Raw genomic sequence first — 8998 nt, forward strand, 5'->3', positions numbered from 1 at the left:
TGGCGCAGAGGTTTAAAAAGTGACGCATCTAACTACATGTGTCACTTTTTAAATATGGTGCATAAAGGTACATGTTTGGGCTTTCCTGGGGAGCATAGGTGGTGAGGCTTGTGTCTAAGAGTGCAGTGGACTCGGCTTCCTGAAGCCTATCCCCGACTGCACTCTTAGACACAGGTGTCAATTTGACTCTTTTCAATGATGTTACCTGTGTTAACTGAGTGTAGGAAGCATATTGAGTTTGTTTGCATAGAGGAATTGTATTTTGTAAAATTGTGAAGCTCCATGTGAAAGCGTTTGCCTCAGTCTTATCCCTGCTGTGAGGCAGATGCTTGTACATAGGATCTGTGCTATTGTGGGGGAAATGAATGGTTTTTACATCTTTGAGTATATTGAATTTGAATTTAAAAACTTTTCTATAGCGCACTTTTACCATGCGGTTTCATGGCGCTGTTGGATTGAGAGAGGCGGGCAGGAGCAGAGGGGGATTAAGCATTGTAGGCTCGAGAGAAAAGAAAAGTTTTGAGACCCTTCCGGAATTCCATGTAGGAAGATGACATGCGGAGTTCCGAAGGAAGGGAGTTCCAAAACGAAGGAGCAAGTACTGCAAATTTCGTACCACCAGTCTTTTTCTTACTGAAGCGGGGGATAGTTAGCAGAGCCTGATGAGTGGACCTAAGCTCTCGTCCAGGAATGTAGGGGGTGATGGCAGAACAAATGAATTCCGGGGCGGTGCCTGTTTTAGCCTGGAAGGTGGTGCAACCAAGTTTAAACAAGGCACGCTCTTTCACCGGCAGCCAGTGCAATGCCTGCAGTAAGGGAGTGGCTCGGTGGTATTTAGGCAGGCCATGAATCAGGCGGGCAGCCTGGTTCTGCACTAGCTGCAGACGGCGAATGGCGTAAGCTGGAGCGCCGTTGTAAATGATGTTCCCGTAATCGAGGCGCGAGAGCACCATGGCCATCACTATAATCTTTAGGGCGGGTAAAGAAAAAAAACGAGAAATCTTTCTGATGATTCGAAGGGAAAAGAAACAAGAGGAAACAACTGAGCTGACCTGGGAGTGGACGGAAAGTGAGGGATCCAGGAGGATGCCGAGGGTCTTGACCTTGGGGACTGGGGGTGGGGGAACACCAAGTGAAGGGGGCCAGTGGAAAGGGGACCAGGGGCTGCAACCACCTCTAGTCAAGACTAACTCCGTCTTGTCTGGGTTGAGTTTGAGGTGGTTGCAGTTCATCCAATCCTGGATGAATAACATGACGGATTGGACATTTGAAGCAGAGGAGGAGGGGTGGGAAAGGTTGAAAATTAGCTGGAGGTCATCGGCGTAGTTGAACACCGTGACCTCGAGCTGCTGTAACATAAAAATGAGGGGGTAGATGTATAAATTAAACAAAAGAGGGGAAAGGGAAGAGCCTTGGGGAACTCCACATGCGACCTTACGAGAGGCAGCGGTGAAACCAGCAAGATGGACTGCCTGAGCCCTGTCACTCAGGAAGGACTTGAGCCAGGCGAGGGCCAGGCCCTCTATACCCGCCGCCTTGACACGGGTGAGAAGGATGGAGTGGTCCACCGTGTCAAATGCGGCGGATAGGTCTAAAAGAATGAGGGCCTGGGGGACGTTGGTATCAATGCCCTCGCGTAGGCTGTCCATCACTGAGATCACTACCTTCTCCGTCGAGTGGAGGGGGCGAAAGCCCGCCTGCCGGGGGGAGAGGCAGTGGTTGGCTTCCACGTAGGTGCTCAGGGTGCTGGTTACGTGGGTCTCCAAGACCTTGGCCAAGTAGGGTAAAAGGGAAATGGGACGGTAGTTTAAAGGAGATGAAGGGTCGGCACCAGGTTTTTTTAGAATGGGGATAACTGCCGCAAATTTATGGGCAGTGGGGACAACTCCGGATTTAAGTGAGTCATTTAAGAGTGTGAGGGGAGGGGTAGGACAGTGTAGGAAGACCTCTCGCAAGATACGAGCGGGGGCAAAGTCTAGGGGTGAGCCGGACTTTACCTTTTGAAGCAGAGGAAAGAGTGTAGCTGTGGTCAGAGGGGGGAAGGACGTGAGTTTGGAAGTGATAACCGGGGGGGAGGGGTTGATGAAGGCCGAGGAGGGAGGAGAGATTTTAGCCTTGATCGTTGCGACCTTGTCAATGAAAAAATCATTGAGGGAGTCGCAGAGTGGTTGGGAAGGGGGGATCAGGGCCGTGGCTCTGTTAGATGAGGCAAGCTCATGTACTGTGGCGAAAATCTCTTTGGATTGAGATTCGGCTGCCAATATCCTGTTTGAGTAAAACAGGGTCTTGGCATCAAGTATGCTTTGTTTGTAAACTTTGAGCACAGAGAGATAGGTGGTTTTTTTGGCGGGGCAGTATTCTCTTCTCCATACGCGCTCTGCTCTGCGTGCGGCCAGCTTCTTCTCCTTGAGGTCGGGGGTGAACCAACGATTGGCCGCATGGGCGCGCTTCACCGTAATCCGTCTCAAGGGAGCGAAGTCGTCGCCTGCCCGAGCCAGCCAGCCATCGATGGTAGTCAGCTGGTCTGGGGCGGTGAGGATATTGTGGCGCAGAGGTTTAAAAAGTGACGCATCTAACTACATGCGTCACTTTTTAAATATGGTGCAAAAAGGTACATGTTTGGGCTTTCCTGGGGAGCGTAGGATGTGAGGCTTGTATCTATGAGTGCAGTGGACTAGGCTCCATGAAGCCTATCCCTGTCTGCACTCATAGACACAGGTGTCAATTTGACTCTTTACAATGATGTTACCTGTGTTAACTTAGTGTAGGAAGCATATTGAGTTTGTTTGCATAGAGGAATTGTATTTTGTAAAATTGTGAAGCTCTATGTGAAAGCTTTTGCCTCAGTCTTATCCCTGGTTTTTACATTTTTGAGTATAATGTGGCGCAGAGGTTTAAAAAGTGACGCATCTAACTACATGTGTCACTTTTTAAATATGGTACAAAAAGGTACATGTTTGGGCTTTCCTGGGCAGCGTAGGTGGTGAGGCTTGTGTCTAAGAGTGCAGTGGACTAGGCTTCATGAAGCCTATCCCCGACTGCACTCTTAGACACAGGTGTCAATTTGACTCTTTACAATGATGTTACCTGTGTTAACACAGTGTTGGAAGCATATTGAGTTTGCTTGCATAGAGGAATTGTATTTTGTAAAATTGTGAAGCTCCATGTGAACGCTTTTGCCTTAGTCTTATCCCTGCTGTGAGGCAGATGTTTGTACATAGGATCTGTGCTATTTTGGGGAAAATTAATGGTTTTTACATCTTTGAGTATATTGTGGCGCAGAGGTTTAAAAAGTGACGCATCTAACTACATGCGTCACTTTTTAAATATGGTGCAAAAAGGTACATGTTTGGGCTTTCCTGGGGAGCGTAGGATGTGAGGCTTGTATCTAAGAGTGCAGTGGACTAGGCTCCATTAAGCCTATCCCTGTCTGCACTCATAGACACAGGTGTCAATTTGACTCTTTACAATGATGTTACCTGTGTTAACTCAGTGTAGGAAGCATATTGAGTTTGTTTGCATAGAGGAATTGCATTTTGTAAAATTGTGAAGCTCCATGTGAAAGCTTTTGCCTCAGTCTTATCCCTGTTGTGAGGCAGGTGCAAGATTTTGATGTAACAGTGTCCTAAAAGTGACGCAGTGAAATCTCATAGATTTTACTGCGTCATTATTACGAGGCTTTTTGTCGAGAAATGACCCCTCTCTGTACATTACACTTGACAGAGGTATAATGTGGTGCAAAAGGTTTTAAAAATGACGCATCTACCTACATGCGTCACTTTTTAAATATGGTGCAACAAGGCACATGTTTTATGACGCCAATGCGTGACAAAAAGTGACGCTTCAGTAGCGCAAAACTGACGCATGGCTTTATAAATGAGGATCAATTATGTCATCTGTGTTACCTGAGATTAGGAAGTAGATTGTGCAGATGAGGTGAGACATGTCCAGAGGGACAGAGAAGGTGAGGTTTATGATCAAGACTGTATTGGGAGAGAGGCCTTTCTCGGGAAGGATAGGTGGTGAAGCGTGTGTATAAGAGTGCAGTGGACTTATACACAGGTCTCATCTGCTTTGTACTTGTGGACAGAGCTGTCTTCCACTATAATCTTCAATACAGGCCTCACGTTTTGTGCACCCCTGGAGAATCCTCACCTGATCTGTAACCCTGAATAGATCATTTGCTTTTTGTCATTGCTTTGTTGTTTGGTAATAGTGGTCTATAATGTGCTACTTTTTTCTTTAACACAGATTGAAATCGTTATTTCAAGAGTAAGCAAAGATGCCCACAAGGGAAAGGACAAGAAAACAACGTAACCGGGAAAAATCAAAAACAGCAACGGAATTACAGCACTCTTCCACAACAAATACTTCAAAAAACAGGAACCAAGCTCCTGGTAAGACAACTAAGTCTTTTTTACGTAACATATGTACATCCCCAAAAAATGATGGACAGCATGTAGAAAAAGAAAATGAGAGAGTCAAATTGAAAAGGAAGGAGAGAACTTCAAAGAATCCTAAAACTGGAGCAGGAGAGAATAATATGTATAGGAATAGAAGGCAGAATCAGTTTAGAGACATTCGTAGACGAATGTTTCGCAATAGAGTGGTTTTAAATTTGTTAAAAAACATTAGGAAAGGTAAACAGAGAGCTGCTTTTTATAAGAAAAAGAAAAGTGTAGAGAAGATTGTTGATCAGGCTTTTGAAGTTAAGAAAAAATTATTTATTTTAATAATCAATAGAATTAGGACATTTAACAAGACAATTGATGTTTTCAAATCAAACAGTAGATGGAAAAGAGTAATTAATCGGACTAATTTTTGTAAAGTTTTTTTCTGGAGAATGGATGCACAGTTCAAGTTGTGAGCCATTTTTTAATGAGGAGAGTTACTTCCAGGAGAATGAGTTAGTGCATGCAGTTGACACCAGTGGTCGAGCGTATGAAGTGAAAGACGGTTGTCCGATTGAAAAAGAGAAACTTGTGCCTAGAGAACCAGAAGAGGTGTTATCTGATGGAGTTTTAGGGAGACGTACTAAGGGTCCAGTGTACACTTGGAAGTGTAGTCGTATTTGTAGTGTGCGACAGGAATCAATTGATTTGTTTTGTAATTTCTTACGTACATATAGTAAGAAAAGTCTAAAGCAGAAAATGAAGTTGTTGCAAGACTTAGATCCTTGCAGAGTGAGAGAAAAGACAGGTTTGCAAGGCCATTCACTGGCTTGTCTTTCTAAAAAAGTCTGTCAGAGTGTTTTTCATCATTTTAGGATGTTAGCAGTGCATCATACCAAACTGAGGAAATTAGTGAGAATGTTGTATTATGCAAAAAGTCCAGCACTTAAGCTTAAACAATTAAACAGTGCTCTTTTGCATGGAACTGAATTAGATGTGAAGAAGATTTGTGAAGAAATTGAGATTTGTTATTTTGATAAAAAAGAGGATAGTGTAGAAATTGACACAGCAATTCAAGGTAATGTGGAAGACAATGTACAGATTTAAAGTACAGAAAAGTTTGAGCAGGAAATTACCAGGTTGAAGGTGAAATCGAGTGAAAGGCCGAATTTTACTTGTGTGTGTTGTCGACGAAGTCATTATAAGCATCAAACTAGATTAGTTGATTTATACGTAAAAAGTGAAAAGGTGAATAATTATGAGTGGAAAGATTTTGCAACTTATTTGTGGTTGGAGAATTGTTTTGATTTGAGTTCTGATCAGCGTATTTGTAAATATTGTTATGATAAATTAAATCAAAACAGAATGCCTGCTAGAGCTGTTCATAATAATCTGGAGTTGGTAGACATTCCCCCTGAATTGATGGATTTAAATACATATGAGTCTATTTTGATTCAATGTGTCCACCCTTTTCAGGCAATTGTTCGCATGGAGCCTAAGATAGGGAAATTGCCTCCTACAGATTTGCAGAGAGGATTAAAGGGAAGAGTTGTTTATTTGCCTCTAGATTTAAAAGAAAATATTGATACAATTGGTATAGAAAAAGTAGAAGAGGAACCTTTAGTTATTCTAGTTAATGGGGTTCCGACAAAGAGTAAAAAAATCTGGCAAGATTTAGTGGATGTTAGGAAAGTCAAAAAGGCAACGTTGTATTTAGTCAAAAACAATGAGTATTACAAACATGTTTATGTTGCAGCAGAGGAAACAGCTGCAGATGAAGACAGTGATTGTTCAGGTGGCCAAATTGAAAAAGTTGATGTCTCTAGAAGTGAAGAAATATATGAACATTATACTGTTCATCCTTTGCATTCCAAAGAAGTAATGGGGAATGCAATTGAATTGTTTCAAATGAAAGCAGCAAAAGGAAGTCCCGTTAGTGTATGGGAAGAAAGTTTGGAAGCTCGTTGTTTTCCACAGCTATTTCCAACAGGTCGAGGTGGACGATATGACGATCGACCACTTCAAATTCCTGCATCTGAATATCGAACTGTAAGATTATAGGCTGAAGATCCAAGGTTTCGTCAATGCATTCCCTATTTGTTTCATCTACTGTATGAAAGTGACTTGTCTGGGCTTTCTTATGCAGTAAACCATATACTGAAAAGTGGAGCACATCTGCAAAATGTTTCGGCGAGGGACTTTATGGAGAAAGTGAATCTGCAAGATAATATTTTGGAATCTCATCTAATCAATCTCATGGCATGTCAGCGTGGTACAAACGAGTATTGGTACCGTCGTCATGGGGAATTGAAATGTATGCTAAGAAACTTAGGAACTCCTACATGGTTCCTCACTCTGAGCTGTGCCGAGTATGCATGGGATGACTTACTCCAATTTCTACGAGAGGCAAATGCAAATATACAAAATATAGAATTCAAAACACCTGGAGAACTGTGTTCTTTGGATCCAGTGAATGTATGCAGATATTTCAATCATAGATTTGAAGCTATGATGTATTTTATTACCAACAAAAAAAATCCTCCCCTTGGAGAGGTTTTGGATTTCTTTTGGAGAAAGGAGTATCAAGCGAGAGGTGCTCCTCATATACATATGTTGTTGTGGATTAAAGATGCACCCAAATTTGGAACAGATTCGGATGAAACAGTGATGAGCTTCATTGAAGAGTATTCAACATGTGCTGTTCCGAAAACTACCGAAGAAAATAGTTTAAGGCAACAAGTTTTACGCTTTCAATCCCATCGTTGTGGAAAGTACTGTCGTCGAAAATTCAGAAACAAAGACAAGTTCTACACAAAATGTCGTTTCGCCTTTCCACAACCAGTGATTTCTAAAGGAAGAGTAAATAATTTGATGTCTTCTCTGCAACATAGTGTTATGAGGAAATCACCAAAAAATACATACAATTTAAAAAGAAACGAAGAGTCCAAGTACATCAACGACTACAACCCAGTGATTTTGTCCATGTGGAATGCTAACATGGATATTCAATTTGTTGCTGACAACTCTATTGCTGTGGCTCGATATGTGACGTCTTACATCACAAAAAAAGAAAAGACAGAACTGAAGGAAATGTGGGAGGACATTTCACATGAAAAGAGTCGAAGCAAGAAATTATACAGTTACAGTCTGAAGATGTTGTCGCATCGAGAAATTGGAGCATATGAATGTTCTGATCGATTGTCATCAGCAAGTCTCTATGGCAAATCTAGAACCATCATTTGGGTGAGTCTAGGTCTTGCTGCAACACGAAATCGAGTTTTGAAATCTGTACAAGAAATAGAGTATTTGGCGGAGAAAGAACCAGAAAGTACAGATATTTTGAAGACCAACATGTTGGATACATACTATCCAAATAGAAGTAGTCATCTTGAGAACTTTTTTTTGTATGAAGTTCTGCAAAACTATTAACAATTGAATATATGCTATCATTGGGTGGGAAGGATGTCTAGTGAGACAGAAAAAATGCCATTTGATTAATCATCGAAAATTGAGTTGCGAAAATCCAGAGGAAAGGGAATTTTACTATTTGGCTCTTTTGCAACTCTTTAAGCCATGGCGTACAGAAGAGGAACTACTTGGAGATTTTCTCTGTTACCAAGATTCTTTTAATGCAACCAAGGATACCATAGAATGTCTGTTTTTCCAAATTATCTGCAAATGTTGAACGAAGAAATAGAGCAAGAAGCCACAATTGCTGCAGAGATTGCTAGAGACAGTTCCCAAGACAGTCAGAGTTCTGCTTCATTGAGTCAGGATCCACTTGGAGGACCAATTATCCAAAATGAAGCTGCCACTGCCATGGATGAGGTGGAAAGAGCTATGGAACAAGCTCAAGATGATGAAGTTAACTTAGAAGATTTGGTAAAACAACTAAACTTTGAGCAGAAACAGATATATGACGAAGTCACAGAACAGATTGAACATGGATTCAGTCATGAGAAAAAAGAGTGCTCATGTACATCATTTAAGCCTGTTCAACTGTACATGAGTGGAGAAGCGGGAACTGGAAAAAGTTTTCTGATTAAAGCAATTGCAACTTATTTGCAGAAAAGGACTGAATCACCGCTGTCTTGTGTTGTTACCGCTCCAACTGGGCTGGCAGCACATAACATTAAAGGGATTACTTTACATCGTTTACTGATGCTGCCAGTGGAGCATGATAACATATTGGAGTATCACAAGCTATCTGGAGATGCGTGTTCCGAAGTTTCGAGAGTCCTGAAGAAAATGAAACTTCTTGTCATTGATGAAGTAAGCATGATGTCAAATATAATGCTTGCTTTTGTGCATTTGAGAATGCAAGAAATTCTTAGAACAGACTATGATGTCTTATTTGGAGGAAAACATATTATTGTTTTTGGAGATCTTCTGCAGTTGACTCCAGTGAAAGGACAACCTGTGTTCAAAATGCTCACACATGAAGATACCAGGAAGTGCTTAGGAAGCATTGGAAACGTTAATATATGGTTAAACTTCAAATATGCAGAACTGCTTCAAAATATGCGGCAGGCAAAGGATGAAGATTATAAAAATATTTTACAAGATGTAAGGATTGGAAAAGTAAGTCAGCAAGGGAAAGAAGCTTT

This window comes from Lissotriton helveticus, chromosome 2_1 (genome assembly GCF_964261635.1).
Source record: "Lissotriton helveticus chromosome 2_1, aLisHel1.1, whole genome shotgun sequence".
Lineage (NCBI taxonomy): Eukaryota > Metazoa > Chordata > Amphibia > Caudata > Salamandridae > Lissotriton > Lissotriton helveticus.